This window comes from Ranitomeya variabilis, chromosome 4, assembly GCF_051348905.1.
Source record: "Ranitomeya variabilis isolate aRanVar5 chromosome 4, aRanVar5.hap1, whole genome shotgun sequence".
Lineage (NCBI taxonomy): Eukaryota > Metazoa > Chordata > Amphibia > Anura > Dendrobatidae > Ranitomeya > Ranitomeya variabilis.
In genome coordinates this window covers 393,405,667-393,421,183 of record NC_135235.1, presented here as the reverse complement: position 1 = coordinate 393,421,183, position 15,517 = coordinate 393,405,667, and the positions used below count along the sequence as shown (strand labels likewise).

The 15,517-nt window shown below is 46.3% G+C and overlaps 1 protein-coding gene across 9 annotated transcripts in view; it reads right to left on the bottom strand.

Moving 5' to 3' along the window:
• LOC143767189 (uncharacterized) overlaps window positions 1–15,517 on the bottom strand; it is a 56,276-nt gene that overhangs the window by 28,503 nt on the left and 12,256 nt on the right. The window contains exon 1 of one of the 9 annotated variants that reach the window (XM_077255298.1): window positions 3,321–3,572. The exons of 1 other annotated variant lie outside the window; for it this stretch is intronic. The gene's annotated coding sequence lies outside the window, so the exon portion shown is untranslated. Of the gene's footprint in view, window positions 1–3,302; window positions 3,573–15,517 lie in introns of those variants that run through there. 7 more of the 9 variants (XM_077255301.1, XM_077255303.1, XM_077255304.1 and 4 more) reach the window with 7 other exon arrangements.

The window sequence follows — 15,517 nt, the reverse complement described above, 5'->3', positions numbered from 1 at the left end:
GCGGGTGAAGATGAGGTCCAGTGTGTGACCATCTTTGTGAGTGGCTGCAGAAGACCATTGAGTGAGGCCGAAGGAGGAAGAGAGAGATAGAAGTTTAGTGGCAGCTGAGAGGGAAGTGTCAATGGAGATGTTAAAATCGCCCATGATGATAGTGGGGATGTCTGCAGAAAGGAAATGAAGTAGCCAGGTGGTGAAGTGGTCAAAGAAGATGGTGGCTGGCCCTGGGGGGCGGTAAATGACAGCCAGTTGGAGGTTGGAGGGGGAGTAGATGCGCACAGAGTGCACCTCAAAGGAAGGGAGGGTAACAGAGGGTGGCAGTGGGATTGGGGTGAAGGAGCAGTTATCTGACAGGAGAAAACCAACTCCTCCGCCATGCTTGCTGCTGGGGCGGGGTGTGTGAGAAAGGTGGAAGCCACCGTAAGAGAGTGCAGCAGGAGAGGCTGTGTCAGAAGGGGTGAGCCAGGTTTCGGTGATGGCGAGGAAGGAAAGTTTGGTAGTAACAAAGAGATCATGGATGTAGGAAAGCTTGTTACAGACAGAGCGAGCGTTCCACAGAGCTCCTGTTAGTGGGACTGGGGAAGCGGGGGCTGGGCGAATGGGTATAAGGTTAGAGAGGTTACGGAAGTTTGTGATGGAGCATGGATGGGAGGTAGAAATGACTGTGGGAATGTGGTGAGGAGGACCAGGATTTGGAGAGATATCACCAGCAGTGAGAAGGAGCAGGGATAGTGTTAGCAGGTGGGAGCAGGAGAGGGCATGAGGGGGCTGCCTGTGTTTTGAGACAGAGGATTGTATGTTAAGGAACAGTTCTGAGGAGGAAGTGAGATGGATGGGGAGGATTGAAGAGGAGATGAACAGTTCCTTTCTTGGTGTGGGGATTGGGGGAGGTAGCAGAAAGTGAAAGATTATAGGGGTAAAAGTGACAACAAACAGAAACATTGTTTGCAGTGTCAGGCCAGTTACCTTCAGTTCCCTTCAGGTTCAATTCAGGTTTTAATTCTAATGTAATCCACACTTTTAGAAATCACACTGCAGACTGAGGTCATGCAAACTTGTGCTATGCAATATATGGAAAACTAAGTGCGTTCAGGTGTGGAGCAGAGAGGAGTGGTCTCTGCTCATCTTGGTCAGAGAATTAAGGGTGGACCAGATGCATACAATCAGGCCTAAGTAAACAATGTCATAAATAACACAGGGCAAGCGGGGGTTAGCTGAAAGGCATACCATATGAAAGCAAAGAGCAGAGGGAAGTCTGTGTGCAAAGCTGGGTGATATATGTGATTAATCTCCCTCCCTAACCAGCCCTGTATAACATAAATGCTTTTTTAAACATTTATTGAACTGAATTATGTTATACAGGGCTGGTTAGGGAGGGAGATTAATCACATATAGTTCAATGCTGCCGGGTTGGAGGCCATGGAGGACCTGACAGGTTCCCTTTACTCATTGACACCGACTTTTATAACTCCAGTGGATAGCAAAAAGTAACCTAGAAGATCCTGGACCTAGCCAAGCTGAAGAACAAATAAAGCAATATGGACAAATTGTGAGATGACCCAGCTCATTGGAAAAGACAACAACCGGTAACAAGATGAGAGTACACATTATCCCAGAAGTCAAGAACCCATCACTGAAAAGCACATACATACGGGGGAAACATACTGGAGAAACAATAGCATACAGAGAAATAATGGTCTTGGCCAGATGGGATGCAGTTGAGGAGTCCATGTAGCTCAGCAGAATGGTACCACCTCTATATTTTCCCTTCCACTAAAAGATATCCCTCTTTAAAAGCACCACTGAGGTTTTTTCTGTGACACTAAGGGGATGTGCACATAGTGAATTATAGATGACAGCACAACCACTGAACTTTTGAAGCAGAATACTTTTTTAGAAAATGCCGGGAAAGGTTCCTGAAGCATCTTTTCGGCTGTTTTTGTGGAGCTTTTTTTTTTTTTTTTTAATGAAAACTGTATATGTAAACTAGGGGACCTCCTGAAGAATGAACAAGTCATTTCTTTTAGCCGCTTCACGACTTTCGTAGCCTTAAAAAGTGAAGATCAAAAAGACTGAAGAAATACACAGCAAGTCATTTTGATATTGCAATGCATTATTTCTGGCATTTTTAAGCTCTTTTTCAGAACTCTCTAAAAAAGTCACACAGATATATGTATTTAATGTATCAGGTGCCACCCAGATGCGCCCCCAGGCCATAGCTGGGCTACACCTATGGGGACCAGATTCACACCAAGTTTTGCTAATCTCTATGGTTGCCTGTGGGAAGAGCGCAATATGTTCGTGGATAGTGAGCTTGGTGTGGGTCTGGTCCTTTGAAGGCGATTTATCGATTACATTTTTTTCATTTGGTCTGAATCTGAACAGCTGGGCCCCACTGGTTTCTGACAATTTGAGGTGATGTCACTGCCAGATATAGTCTGATTTTGAAGAGAAGCATGATGGGTCTCATCTGCCGACTTAAGTTTTTTCTGCAGACGACTGCATCTACAGTCCACAACGTTGCCCATTTCTTGGTGTACCCAATGTTGAGACATACAGGCAGATGCTTATTCATCAGGGAGGCGTCCGATTCGCTCCAAACCTATTCTGCAGCAGAACAGTGACCCCAAGCACACAATGTCATTAAGAACTAACTGTAGCTTAAGGAAGAACAAAGGGTCCTGGAGCTGATGGCATGGCCCTCACAAGGTCCTGTCTAGGATTACATGGAGAAAGCAAGATTTGTGCAGTCCTACAGCCACAGATCAGTGGTTAGTTCTCCAAGATGTTTGGAACCACCTCCCTGCTCAGTTCCTACAGAAACTGTGAGAGTATACCGTGAAGAACTGATGCTGTTTTAAAGGCACAAAGGGCGGTGACACTAAATATTGATATGGTTTAGATTGATCTTTTGAAGTTCATTTTGCAGTTTGTTCATTGATTAAAATAAAATAAACTTTTAACTCTAGCTTTGGAAGCGCATTTTTACTTAGGAGCATTTTTTTCACACATGCCTAAATTTTTTGCAGAGTAGTGTGTGTATATATATATATATATATATATATATATATATATATATGTCTGTAGACCCGTGCACTACAATCAGACCTGTGAGCCCAGCACTAGGACCACATAGATGTGCCTATGCCCTGCGAAGACATTACACATTCTCCCACTAATTATGACCTTTCTCATACAACACTTGCTGCTGTACAAACACTATAGACATGACACTGCCTAATCTATGGTAACATGATGGCCTCTCTTCCCCCTCCCCCTCCCACTGCAGTAAATCTGCGTCGTACATGATGACAGCCACCTGCCTTCCCCAGCTCAGGGTCCAGGCCTGCACAGCTTCAGCTCTCCACTCTCACAGATGTGACAAAGCCTCAGCACCACAGAACTGACCGGCACACATGCGCATACACCCAGCGGCTTCTCTACCCGCACTGCGCATGCTCGCGTAGGACGCCGGATGTGACCTCACGCGAAGGGACATGACGTTTGAAGTGAGGTCGCGTTCTGTTGTCGTCACTGCGTCGGTGTTCCTGTAGTAACGAGATGGGAAGAGAGACGAGAGCCATTAGCCATGGGCATATTTATATATAGTCTTTAATGCTGTATATGAGTATTCTTCGTGCCACTATGTGACATGTATGGGACGTAGGTGCCTCCGCAGTCCGCACTGTGGCTAGTGTAGCTTTCATTTGGCCCTATGTATGCTTTCTCTTATCTGTAGGGGTCGCCCTCACAATGATTATGGTAGATGATTGCTGGACAGGGCAGATCCATAGTGGAGAATTCGTGAAAGGAGCCAGGCAGCCTTGTGTCTGCTAGCACAGGCGCCCCATACGGAGCCATGCCACCAGTGTACCCCACGATTCCCCCATGGATAGTGAGCCATGCCACCAGTGTACCCCAGGATTCCCCCATGGATAGTGAGCCATGCCACCAGTGTACCCCAGGATTCCCCCATGGATAGTGAGCCATGCCACCAGTGTACCCCAGGATTCCCCCATGGATAGTGAGCCATGCCACCAGTGTACCCCACGTTTCCCCCATGGATAATGAGCCATGCCACCAGTGTACCCCACGATTCCCCCATGGATAGTGAGCCATGCCACCAGTGTACCCCACGATTCCCCCATGGATAGTGAGCCATGCCACCAGTGTACCCCACGATTCCCCCATGGATAGTGAGCCATGCCAGCAGTGTACCCCACGTTTCCCCCATGGATACTGAGCCATGCCACCAGTGTACCCCACGATTCCCCCATGGATAGTGAGCCATGCCACCAGTGTACCCCAGGATTCCCCCATGAATAGTGAGCCATGCCACCAGTGTACCCCACGATTCCCCCATGGATAGTGAGCCATGCCACCAGTGTACCCCACGATTCCCCCATGGATAGTGAGCCATGCCACCAGTGTACCCCACGTTTCCCCCATGGATACTGAGCCATGCCACCAGTGTACCCCACGATTCCCCCATGGATAGTGAGCCATGCCACCAGTGTACCCCACGATTCCCCCATGGATAGTGAGCCATGCCACCAGTGTACCCCACGATTCCCCCATGGATAGTGAGCCATGCCACCAGTGTACCCCACGATTCCCCCATGGATACTGAGCCATGCCACCAGTGTACCCCACGATTCCCCCATGGATAGTGAGCCATGCCACCAGTGTACCCCACGATTCCCCCATGGATAGTGAGCCATGCCACCAGTGTACCCCACGATTCCCCCATGGATAGTGAGCCATGCCACCAGTGTACGCCACGATTCCCCCATGGATAGTGAGCCATGCCACCAGTGTACCCCACGATTCCCCCATGGATACTGAGCCATGCCACCAGTGTACCCCACGATTTCCCCATGGATAGTGAGCCATGCCACCAGTGTACCCCACGATTCCCCCATGGATAGTGAGCCATGCCACCAGTGTACCCCATGATTCCCCCATGGATAATGAGCCATGCCAGCAGTGTACCCCACGATTCCCCCATGGATAGTGAGCCATGCTACCAGTGTACCCCACGATTCCCCCATGGATAGTGAGCCATGCCACCAATGTACCCCACAATTCCCCCATGGATAGTGAGCCATGCCACCAGTGTACCCCATGATTCCCTCATGGATAGTGAGCCATGCCACCAATGTACCCCACGATTCCCCCATGGATAGTGAGCCATGCCACCAGTGTACCCCATGATTCCCCCATGGATAATGAGCCATGCCAGCAGTGTACCCCACGATTCCCCCATGGATAGTGAGCCATGCCACCAGTGTACCCCACGATTCCCTCATGGATAGTGAGCCATGCCACCAGTGTACCCCACAATTCCCCCATGGATAGTGAGCCATGCCACCAGTGTACCCCACGATTCCCTCATGGATAGTGAGCCATGCCACTAGTGTACCCCATTATTCCCCCATGGATAGTGAGCCATGCCACGAGTGTACCCCACGATTCCCCCATGGATAATGAGCCATGCCACCAGTGTACCCCACGATTCCCCCATGGATAGTGAGCCATGCCACCAGTAGTGTTGAGCATTCCGATACCGCAAGTATCGGGTATCGGCCGATACTTGCGGGTATCGGAATTCCGATACCGAGATCCGATACTTTTGTGGTATCGGGTATCGGTATCGAAACAACATTAATGTGTAAAATTAAGAATTAAAATAAAAAATATTGCTATACTCACCTCTCCGACGCAGCCTGTACCTCAGCGAGGGAACCGGCAGCGTTGTTTGCTTAAAATTCGCGGGTTTACTTCCTTACTTGAAGTCCCGGCTTGTGATTGGTCGCGTGCCGCCCATGTGGCCGCGACGCGACCAATCACAGCAAGCCGTGACGTAATTTCAGGTCCTTCAGGATTTTAAAATTACTTTCCGGCTTTGTGATTGGTCGCGTCGCGGTCACATGGGCGACGCGACCAATCACAAGCCGTGACGTCACGGGAGGCTGGACACGCGCGCATTTTAAAATGCGCGCTTGTCCTGCCTCCCGTGACGTCCCGGCTTGTGATTGGTCGCGTCGCCCATGTGGCCGCGACGCGACCAATCACAGCAAGCCGTGACGTAATTTTAGGTCCTTCAGGATTTTAAAATTACGTTCTGGCTTGTGATTGGTCGCGACGCGATGCGACCAATCACAAGCCGTGACGTCACGGGAGGCAGGACAAGCGCGCATTTTAAAATGCGCGCGTGTCCAGCCTCCCGTGACGTCACGGCTTGTGATTGGTCGCGTCGCCCATGTGACCGCGACGCGACCAATCACAAAGCCGGAACGTAATTTTAAAATCCTGAAGGACCTGAAATTACGTCACGGCTTGCTGTGATTGGTCGCGTCGCGGTCACATGGGCGGCACGCGACCAATCACAAGCCGGGACTTCAAGTAAGGAAGTAAACCCGCGAATTTTAAGCAAACAACGCTGCAGGTTCCCTCGCTGAGGTACAGGCTGCGTCGGAGAGGTGAGTATAGCAATATTTTTTATTTTAATTCTTTATTTTACACATTAATATGGTTCCCAGGGCCTGAAGGAGAGTTTCCTCTCCTTCAGACCCTTGGAACCATCAGGAATACCGTCCGATACATGAGTCCCATTGACTTGTATTGGTATCGGGTATCGGTATCGGATTAGATCCGATACTTTGCCGGTATCGGCCGATACTTTCCGATACCGATACTTTCAAGTATCGGACGGTATCGCTCAACACTAGCCACCAGTGTACCCCACGATTCCCCCATGGATAGCCATGCCACGAGTGTACCCCACGATTCCCCCATGGATAGTGAGCCATGCCACCAGTGTACCCCATGATTCCCCCATGGCCCCTGACCATATTATCTGGGTGCTGATGGCTGACACATGCACATAACTGACCGCACACATACCACTGTGGTAGATGACTGTATCCTGAGCTCACCTTTACAGGGGATCCCCAGAAGTAGAAAGAATATGTCATTAGAAATAGGGTCCTAAAACTTTTAACCCCTTAGTAACTAGGCCTGAATGGGATTTAAAGGGAATCGGCAACCATGAAAGTGCAGTGCAATGTGCAGTCATCTTATAGAGTGGGGGATTAGAAGACTCAGTATAAGGCCGGGATCACACATACGTGAGATACGGCAGAGTCTCGCAGCTGAAAACCCAGCTCTGGCGCTGGCACTCCGGAGCGGAGCGTGCAGCCGCACAGCAATACATGGAGCTGCAAGCTCCGCTCCGGAGTGCCGGCGCCAGAGCTGAATTTTCACCTGCGAGACTCGGCCGTATTTCGTGTATGTGTGATCCCGGCCTAAGGTGTGTTTTCATCTTTTCTACTTCTGCTCTTTCTGCGCTTTATGGTCCTATCAGTGAGTGACACATATTCATGTATGAACACTTACGCCTCATTCACACATCAGTATTTCTAATGAACGCAAAAAATGGTACCGTGTCAACAGTATTTTAGATCCATGTGTTATCTGTCATTTTCATATATGGAGAAATAATTGCAAAGCTTCCATCTATTACAATGTTAAATACAAACAGCACACAGACTGCACACTGCTGACATCCGTGTACTATACGAGGGTTTCACAGACCCATAGACTTGTATTGGAACATGTCATACGTGATTCTAAAAAACAGGGACATGTCTCCATGAGTTGTGCACGGTCTGTGAAAAATACAGACGTGAATAGCACCATAGATTACAATGGGTACATGTTGTATATGTGAAAAGCACGGGTAGAACACGGACATCTGAATGAGGCCTTATACCAAGCTGTCAGTCACTGATAGGGCGCTCACTGGATGATGAATCCCGGAAATCAGAGGATTAAATGATGAAATCTCAGATTATACTGAATCTTTTCTCACAAACCTATATATCAATCTGCTCAGCTTCTGCTGATCTATACCATAATGGACTCCATATTTATGGTGACAGGTCCAGCCAATTTTTTTTTGTTTATGGCTGTACTCTGTTCAGCAGTCACAATGTTTTAATGTTTTATTGACGTGGCTTGTTTTATGAGGGAGAAATTGTATTACTTTTTACCACTGTTTCGGGGTGCATATAAATTACTCTGCATTTTTTTCTTACTGTTCATAAAAAATAAATTAAATGGATTCTCCAAATCATTACAGTGGTAGGGATACTTTATATGTTTAGATTTTTCAAATGTAATAAAATTTATTTAATTTAAATTTAGATTTTTATTTTTAGAGTTTTTGTAATGGGGTCTTTATATCTTTTCTTTTTTATTTTTTGTGCACATGTTTTATACATATTTTTATTTTATTTAATGTGTTTCCCATTAAATCATAAAAGATTTCTAGGAAACAGTTACAGGGAATCAGCCACAGGTACAGAGTAAAACATCTCCCTGCTGGGCCAGGTGTCTCTGGCAGTGCTAATCTGGGGCTGCTGAATCCCAGCAGCTATCCTATGCCAAACCCAAGCCCTACAGGTCCTTGCTATGTAGCCAGAAAAAAAGAAGATAGAAGCAGTAATAAACCGCTTCTATCTTCTCCCCAGGGTCCTCAGACTGTGTCTTGACAGCCAGAGACCTGACATGTTAAGATTGCAGAAGAAGCAGCTTTAACCACGTCCTGTAAATTTACTATAGCTCAGGATTAAAGCCCAGGAACAGAGTATACAACTTTGTGAACAGACTTTTCTTTTCTTGCCACCTGTTTTCTCCAGTATTAGAGACTAAAGGGCATTCCCCTTTTTGCTTTTCAACGCTTATGCTACAGTAGCAGTTTTCCTCATTTAGGCATTTTCCTCATCTTCTGCCAAAAGTGGATCAAGATCAGCGAACCACACAGTTCCCATATCAACCTACTTTACAAGCAGCTTCCTTTAACTTCAGCACCCAAGTATCTCCAGCAATAGATTAAAAAGACTTGTTTTTTCACATGCTCCTCTATCAGCTGCCATTTTATGTTTAGAAGTACTGATAAGTTTATGAGGAAAAGTTGTACCTACAAGAGAAATTGTCAAACCCCATTAAAACTGTTTTATATGTCGAGAGAATTTCATGACAAATACTTACATCAGAAGTGTCATGACTCTGTTGTTGGGGGACCAGGGGCTCCTTCCCTGCCCCTAAAGATAGGGGTCGCCCTAGCTCACCCTGTTCACCGGGTTACTTATGAAGGTGAAGATGCCGAGGCCACAAACCTTGTCTTCGCTACTGAATCCGCCGTCAGTTTGTAACCTTCCCCCACCCAGGGAAGAGTGGAGTTGTAGTGCACCAAGCAGACTAACAAGGTAATACGAACAAGGGTAATAGAAAATACCAAACATATAAATATACACTCACATATACTGTAACAGAGGTATGCATCGAGGAGTGGAGGATGGGGTAAAACCAAAGTAGAAGATGGGAATTATCACACTCACAAAACCAAGCAACAGTCACAGATAGATCCACCAAATGCCTTCTCCAATAACATAACCACCAACAACTACTATCCTCCAAGCCATGCATCATAAGCTAGCTCTGAGATGTGTGTTAGCCAGGACCCAGATTATATAGGGAATGGGAGTGGCTAACAGTGCACAGCTGAGAGACTTAGCTCCAAGAGCTATCAACAGAGCAGATTAACCCCTGCACTGCATACAATTTTTTACACCATTTAATAAGAAGGTGAAGTGCTTCTATTCAGTGCAGGAGTAGGAGAACTCAGCAGCCGTGGTCTTCTGGCTCCTCTCTTGCAGTAAACCCGGAACCTTAGAAATGGGTTTATAAGGGTGTGCCACGTGAAAAGACTGGATCAGCCTGGCCACATGGAACTAAGTGAGAATAAACATGAAAACTAGAAACCCCTATACTCACCTCCAATGCCAGCGCCGTTCCAGTCGTGTTGGCACGCACATTGCTCACGTGTGGTGTTTATAACAAGTGAGTCCTGCACCCAGTCAGCGCTGGTGACACTATCCACACTGGAACGAAGCCAGCACGGGAGTTTTTTATTTTCAAAGGAGCATATATTCAGATTGAGAAGGGGTTGTCCTAGTAGTGGACAACCCCTTCAATATTGAGCAAAATTAAAGAGGTTGTCCGGTTTAAATGACAAGTCTGCAGTCACTCTGCGTTATTAGTGCTGGTGCTGTGTTCTGCCCGACAGTAGTGAGAGAGTTAATGATTGGGATTAGCCTAGAGTGAGGGGCTAAATTTAAGGGACAGAGACAGCTTCATGTTTGAAAGTCAGTTTGGTCCTAGCTTGCAGCTAGAGCAGACCTTTGGTCTGAGTACTAAGCAGAGTCGCATGATGAGGGTGTCCCTGACGTGAGTGGAAACCGAGGAAATGGATAGACTGATCCTGAGCAAAGAAAGAGATATGAGGAAAGGACAAAGTAATGTAATGGAGATGGGTCCTGGGACAGGATGTCTAGCGGTACTGCCTAGGGTACGCAAGCCAGATAGGTTTGGGGCCAGAACAGAACAGGGAACATGAGACGAGAGTTCCCTGGGCGGGAGCTCCAAGGCGTCGGCAAGCATAGAAGCTAAGGATGCTGAACCACGGGTTGAGAATAGGACTTTCACTTACTGGATTGTAGTACTGTAATGGGTAGTGGTGAAGATATAGGACTGAATGAGACAGATCCAAGTCATTCTGAGAAAGACAGGAAGAATATATGTGAAGATGCTGAAGATTCTCTATATACTGTACATAGTTTCCAAAGTTATTATAATTATACATTTTTATAGCACCATTTATTCCATGGCGCTTTACATGTGAAAAGGGGGCAAATATAGACAAGTACAATAAACATGAGCAAAAACAAGGCACTAACAGATACAGAAAGAGAGAGGACCCTGCCCACAAGGGCTCACAGTCTACAGGGGATGGGTGAGGATACACTAGGAGAGGGTAGAGCTGGTTGTGCGGCGGTTCAGTAGATTGAGGATCACTGCAGGCTGTAGGCTTGTCGGAAGAGGTGGGTCTTCAGGTTCTTTTTGAAGGTTTCCGTGGTAGGCGAGGGTCTGATGTGTTGGGGTAGAGAGTTCCAGAGTATGGGAGAAGCACGGGAGAAGTCTTGTATGCGGTTGTGGGAAGAAGAGATAAGGGGAGTAGAGAATGAGATTTTGAGAGGATCGAAGGTTGCGTGTAGGGAAGTACCGGGAGACCATGTCACAGATGTATGGAGGAGACAGGTTGTGGATGGCTTTGTATGTCATAGTAATGGTTTTAAACTGGTGTCTCTGGATGACAGGAAGCCAGTGAAGGATTTGGCATAGGGGAGAGGCTGGGGAATAGCGGGGAGACTGGTACATTAGTCGGGCAGCAGAGTGTAGGATGGATGGGAGTGGTGTCAGAGTGCTAGAGGGGAGGCCAGAGAGTAGGAGGTTGCAGTAGTCGAGGCGGGAGATGATAAGGGTGTGCACTAGCGTTTTTGTGGTGTCTTGGTCAAAGAATGCGCGGATCCGGGAAATATTTTTGAGTTTGAGTCGGCAGGAGGAGGCAAGGGTTTGTGGCTTGAAAGAGAGGGCAGAGTCGAGGATCACCCCGAGGCACCGAGCGTGTGGGACTGGGGAAAGTGAGCAGTCATTGACATTGATGGATAGGTCTGGTGGAGGGGTAGAGTGAGATGGGGGAAACAGGATGAATTCTGTTTTGTCCATGTTCAATTTTAGAAAGCAAGCCGAAAAGAAGGCTGAGATGGCAGACAGACATTGTGGGATTTTGGTGAGTAAGGAGGTGAGGTCAGGTCCGGATAGGTAGATCTGCGTGTCATCGACATAGAGATGATACTGCAAACCGTGGGATCTTACTCGCTGTCCCAGGTCGAAGGTGTAGTGCTCTGTCCCTCCCGAGTCTCTCCTTATAGCTAAGCAGTACTGTATTTCCACATATGGGGGATTTCTATATTCAGCCGAAATTGTGTGACAAATTTGGTGCAATTTTTACCCATTTCCCAGTATGAAAATGTAAAACTTGAGGCTAACACACAATCTTGGTGGTAAAAATGTATATTATTCTTTTTTTACTGCCCAGTGGTATAAAAGTCTTGGACAAGCAACTTGTCCCATTCCTAACAAAAGTCTTCAGTTCTGTGTCAGAGGCATCCTAATTCGTGCCCCAGTCCCTGGAGGCCCACATCAGCGTTTTACCAAAACCAGGGAAGAATCCATTGTTAATTTCCAATTATAGGCCCATCTCTTTGATTAATGTGGACATCAAAATATTTTCAAAGGCCCGGCAAATAGGCTGGCGTCTTTGTTACCCTGGGTTATTCATACAGATCAAGTAGGGTTTGTCAAGGGCCGGGAGGCCAGAGATAATACGTTTAAAACTCTTCTCCCAATGTCTCGGGCAAGGTCCAGATCACTTCCGTTGTTTTTGCTTTCGGTTGACTCAGAAGGCATTCGACCGGGTCAGCAGGAGCTTCATGTCGGCTTCCTTGTATCAATTGGGCCTGGGCGCCAAATTTATCGAGACGATTCTCTATATAGGAGCCCTTCAGCTAGGGTCAGGGTTAATGGGTTCCTGTGTTCCCCTATCCACATCTACAACTTTATACGGCAGGGGTGTCCCCTGTCCCCTCTCTTGTATGTATTGATAATGGAACATCTGGCAATAGCCATTAGAAAGAACCCCAGCATTCATGGTATTCCAGTTGGAGTAGGTCAATGTAAATCGGCCTTATATGCAGATGACCTCCTCATGTTTATATCACAGCCTTGCATTTCCTTCCCCTCCATAGTCAAAGAATTTGAGACATTTGGCCATCTTAGTAATTTTAAAGTGAATTATTCTAAATCTGAGGACCTTAATATAACTTTATCTAAAGATGTAGTTGAACATCTTAACCCCTTCATGACCTTGGGATTTTCCATTTTTCCGTGTTCGTTTTTCACTCCCCTCCTTCCCAGAGCCATAACTTTTTTATTTTTCCATCAATTTGGCCATGTGAGGGCTTATTTTTTGCCGGACGAGTTGTACTTTTGAACAACATCATTGGTTTTACCATGTCGTGTACTAGAAAACGGGAAAAAAATTCCAAGTGCAGTGAAATTGCAAAAAAAGTGCAGTCCCACACTTGTACCCATTCACATGGAGACGTTTATTCTCAGCGAGGAAGGAAAGCATAGGACCTGGTATAAGATAGATGCCGTAAAGTGGCTACCAGGTACACATAAAATTGGCCTTTTTTATGCGCTAAACGCTCTCATTTTTCATATTTCTAGTGCAGCAATGCAGTTCAATTTTCGTGTTTCATGTTTGCATGTTTTAGCGTTGCAGTGTGCTGCCTTTTTTGCTTGACTGTATAGGAGTTGGTGACTCTAAGGTTCAGCACCTGTTCACACTTAGTCTATGTTTGGATGTGACGGTCAGTTTTTTGAAATGTATTATTTAGCCTTCTGACCGAGCACTCCGCCTCCTAGTCACAGGTGTTTTGATTGCAACAGGTCCAGTACCCCTCCACAGAGAGAGAGAATGTTAGTCTCATAAGAGGTTTTCACAGGTACCCATTCACATGGAGACGTTTATTCTCAGTGAGGAAGGAAAGCATAGGACCTGGTATAAGAGAGATGCCGTAAGGTGGCTACCAGGTACACATAAAATTGGCCTTTTTAATGCGCTAAACGCTCTCATTTTTCATATTTCTAGTGCAGCAAAGCAGTTCAATTTTCGTGTTTCATGTTTGCATGTTTTAGCGCTGCAGTGTGCTGCCTTTTTTGCTTGACTGTATAGGAGTTGGTGACTCTAAGGTTCAGCACCTGTTCACAATTAGTCTATGTTTGGATGTGACGGTCAGTTTTTTGAAATGTATTATTTAGCCTTCTGTGTTGTGAATTCTGTTCTCGAGCTCCCTCCTGTGGTTATGAATGGTACTTCGGTGAGTTCTGTTCATGGACTCCCTCTGGTGGCTGTGAGTGGAGCTGCTGGTTCTGAGATTCCTTCTCCAGCTGATCTCGTTCAGGCCTTGGCTGGCTGCTTTATTTAACTCCACTCAGATCTTTACTTGATGCCAGCTGTCAATGTCCTAGTACTGGTTCAGTTCTCTTGGATCTTTCAGATGACCTGTCTATTTTAGCAAAAGCTAAGTCCATGCTAGCTTATTTGTTTCCACTGTGTTTTTGTCCAGCTTGCTATTATGATTTATTCTTGTTAGCTGGAAGCTCTGGGATGCAGAGTGGCACCACCGCACCGTGAGTCGGTGCGGTGGTTTCTTTTGCACACTCTGCGTGGTTTTTTGTTAGTTTTTTATGCTGACCGCAAAGATACCTTTTCTATCCTCTGTCTGTTTAGTTAGCCTGGCCTCCTATGCTGAAACCTATTTCATTCCTGTGTTTGTAACTTCCATCTTAACTCACAGTCAATATATGTGGGGGCTGCCTATTTCTTTGGGGAATTTCTCTGAGGCAAGGTAGGCTGTATTTTCTGTCTTTAGGGGTAGTTAGCTCTTAGGCTGTGAAGAGGCGTCTAGGCAGAGTCAGGAACGCTCCACGGCTATTTCTAGTTGTTGTGATAGGATTAGGGGTTGCGGTCAGCAGAGCTCCCACTTCCCAGAGCTCGTCCTGTATTGCTAGTTTGCTCATCTGGTCATTTCTAGTGCTCCTAACCACCAGCCAAACATAACACTTCTGACCGAGCACTCCGCCTCCTAGTCACAGGTGTTTTGATTGCAACAGGTCCAGTACCCCTCCACAGAGAGAGAGAATGTTAGTCTCATAAGAGGTTTTTACAGGTACCCATTCACATGGAGACGTTTATTCTCAGCGAGGAAGGAAAGCATAGGACCTGGTATAAGAGAGATGCCGTAAAGTGGCTACCAGGTACACATAAAATTGGCATTTTTTATGCGCTAAACGCTCTCATTTTTCATATTTCTAGTGCAGCAATGCAGTTCAATTTTCGTGTTTCATGTTTGCATGTTTTAGCGTTGCAGTGTGCTGCCTTTTTTGCTTGATTGTATAGGAGTTGGTGACTCTAAGGTTCAGCACCTGTTCACACTTAGTCTATGTTTGGATGTGACGGTCAGTTTTTTGAAATGTATTATTTAGCCTTCTGACCGAGCACTCCGCCTCCTAGTCACAGGTGTTTTGATTGCAACAGGTCCAGTACCCCTCCACAGAGAGAGAGAATGTTAGTCTCATAAGAGGTTTTCACAGGTACCCATTCACATGGAGACGTTTATTCTCAGCGAGGAAGGAAAGCATAGGACCTGGTATAAGAGAGATGCCGTAAGGTGGCTACCAGGTACACATAAAATTGGCCTTTTTTATGCGCTAAACGCTCTCATTTTTCATATTTCTAGTGCAGCAATGCAGTTCAATTTTCGTGTTTCATGTTTGCATGTTTTAGCGCTGCAGTGTGCTGCCTTTTTTGCTTAAATGCTAAAACTGACCTGCCATTATGATTCTCCAGATCAGTACGAGTTCATAGACACCTAACATGACTAGGTTATTTTTTATCTAAGTGGTGAAAAAAAATTCCAAACTTTGCTAAAAAAAAAAAAATTGCGCCATTTTCCGATACTCGTAGCGCCTTCATTTTTCATGATCT